Genomic DNA, 3003 nt, shown 5'->3' with positions numbered 1-3003 from the left:
CAATGTTCATGGTGACTTTATAGCACTGAAAACCGTGATAATTGACTATAATTTGGTATGGAAGCCCAAGGTTTAAAGAAAAGGAAAGGAGAAAAAGCATTACCATAACTAAATAAATCTCCACCTATAGCTTGGCCTTTCTCGTTTTGATGGATAAGGAATGGTACACTTCCTCTAGGTTGAACAAATATAAAAACATAGTTTTAACTCGGGAGGAAACAAAACAATCAAGTCCTTTTGGCTGGAGGGGGGTGGTCCAATGTTAGAACCAATCTCCATGCTTTTCAGTCCTAAAATGATGTGAATGTTTGGCCCTTCCTATTGAGACAAATACAGTCATTTATAAAAGATGCTTTCAGACTGGGTTCACCTTCTCATGTCTACTCCTTATGGAAAGAAGAAAAAAATGTTACAAATGATTTTACAATAGCTTTGCTGGATAGAAATGGCAGGGCTTGGCGGTAAGTAGATTTGTTGATGGCTGGAAGAGCTCAAGTGTTTTTGCTCACTCTTACGGACAACGGAGCCTGTATAGGAGATATGCAGAGGGAGGTATATGGAGAACGAGAGGTAGGAGGTTGATAGGAAGCAAAAACAGGAAAATAAATGATACATGAGTTAATGTATGTACAGATTCAAGATTATAGATATTTCCATCAGATATAGATCTCATTTCTGAATATATCAGGAAGTAGATCTTGTTTAAGGGAAATGATATCTTTTGTTTGGGCATGTAAAAACATGTTTATATACATATGTATTTGAGGCATTATTAAATACAAAAAACGCACTGATCTTAAGTATTCATTTGGTAAGCTTTGACAATTGGCTATATTCATGTAACCACTAAAACACACATGCGCGCGCGTGCGCACACACACACGCACACACTTCAGGGCTTTCCAATCCCACATGTATGGAGTTTGGAAGTTGCCAACCTGTCTTAACAAGTAAAAAGCTGAACAGACTGAAAATCATCTTTTTAGTTCCATCAGAAAAGGGAAGACACAGGGCACCACTACTCCTAAAATTAGAGGGGCAGTATGCTATAGGTTACTAGAGGAGAGACTCATGAACAGAAACCACCACGGGAACCAGTGCTGGGAATGAACACTTGAACTATAATTGATAAACTGCTAGAGGCCTAGTGTGGACAATTCTGAGATTTAAAAACTTCAGAAGGGTGCTCACTTCAGCAGCACATATACTAAAAATTGGAACGATACAGAGAAGATTAGCATGGCCCCTGCGCAAGGATGACACGCAAAAACTTCAGAAGGACCTAGTCTGAGGGGGAGCCACAAAAATGCTCTAAAATTTATCTCCAGGAACTTGATGAAGTTTCCACAGTAAATTTCAGGTAAAGTGCTCTCATATTTATAGCAGGGAGAAGGAAAGAGAGACATTTTGAAATACACTATTATATTCTTTTGAAAAAGCCTGACCTCAGGGGAAACTAGTTAACCATCGTAACCTGCTGGGGTATTATCGGAACCTAACTCACCTGGGGAAGAGAAATATCCAACTCCAGCTGGCTTTAGCCTTCCAAGTGGTGTAAAGAGAAATAATTCCCCCACTCAACCCAGCCATCCTCTCCAACGTGGGTGGGGGTTACTGGAGAAACACGTGTGAAGTGCATAGTCCAGAGGCAAGGGTCACTAAAAGATGGAGACCAAACCACAGTATTGTAGCTTCCTTTACCCACCACCCCTGCCTTACCACATTACTAAAGGCCCATTTGCAGCAATTCCTTTGAGCCAGTATGTTCCTGGCTATCAAGAAAATATTACAAAGTATAGCAAAAAGCCAAAAAAAAAAAAAAACCCACAACTAAACAAAACATATTTTGAAAAGACAGAGCAAACACCAGAACCAGATATGGGAGAGTTGTTGAAACTATCAGACTGTGAATTTCAACAATTATGATTAATATGCTAAGGGCTCTAATGGGTAAATTAGCATGCAAGAATAGATGGATAATGTAAGTAGAGAGCTGGAAATCCTAAGAAAGAACTAAAAAGAAATGCTAGATATCAAAAACACTGTAACAAAATGAAGAATGCTTTTAACGGGCAAATTAGTAAATTGGAAACAACCAAGGAAAGCATCTCCGACCTAGAGGATTTATCAACAGAAAACTCAAAAGCCAAAAGGCAATTAAAAACTATTGAAAAAACAAGACTTAATTCCCAAGAACTGTGGACAACTACAATTGTGTAACCTGTGTGTAATGGGAATATTAGCAGGAGGAAAGAGAAAGGAGAAGAAATATATAGATAAATCAATAATGATTAAGAATTTCCACAAGTTAATGTCAGACACCAAACCACAGATCTAGGAATCTCTGAGAACCCTAAGGGCATAAAAAGAAGAAAAAGGAGAGACCCTGGAATAAAAAGAACCTGGAGTCTGCCTTATGGGTGGTCTCTCAGGTCTTCTTTTACCCTGTACCTTGTTTCAGGGAAAAGGACCTTGTGCTTAGGTGAAGCCTCACATGCCTCCTGGGAGATCTTTCTCAGCTCTCCTTTCTTGATCTCTTTTGAAAATGTACTTCTATTTTTTGGAACAGCTTGAGAAGGATAGGTATTATCTCTGCTTTAAATGTCTGGTAGAATTCCCCAGGGAAGCCATCTGGTCCTGGACTCTTATTTGTTGGGAGATCTTTGATAACTGATTCAATTTCTTTGCTGGTTATGGGTCTGTTCAAGTTTTCTATTTCTTCCTGCTTGAGTTTTGGAAGTGTGTGGGTGCTTAGGAACTTGTCCATTTCTTCCAGGTTGTCGGCATACAATCTTTCATAGTATTCCCTAATTGCTTGTATTTCTGAGGGATTGGTTGTAATAATTCCATTTTCGTTCATAATTTTATCTATTTGGGTCACTCCCTTTTCTTTTTGAGAAGCCTGGCTAGAAGTTTATCAATTTGTTTATTTTTTCCAAAAACCAACTCTTGGTTTCATTGATTTGCTCTACAGGCTTTTTAGATTCTATACTGTTTATTTCT

The 3003-nt window shown here is 38.6% G+C and overlaps 1 non-coding gene across 1 annotated transcript; it reads left to right on the top strand.

Annotated features, from left to right (window-relative positions):
- The first annotated feature begins 1183 nt into the window (after positions 1–1183).
- LOC121029049 (U6 spliceosomal RNA) lies at positions 1184–1291 on the top strand. Its single transcript, XR_005789556.1, has one exon. It is a non-coding gene; the product is annotated as a U6 spliceosomal RNA (small nuclear RNA).
- Positions 1292–3003: the final 1712 nt, after the last annotated feature.

Source organism: Herpailurus yagouaroundi, unplaced genomic scaffold (assembly GCF_014898765.1).
Source record: "Herpailurus yagouaroundi ecotype Mexico unplaced genomic scaffold, PumYag 100, whole genome shotgun sequence".
In the NCBI taxonomy this organism is placed as follows: domain Eukaryota; kingdom Metazoa; phylum Chordata; class Mammalia; order Carnivora; family Felidae; genus Herpailurus; species Herpailurus yagouaroundi.
The sequence above is the reverse complement of the archived record's forward strand: the minus strand, read 5'-3'. Positions and strand labels throughout refer to the sequence as shown.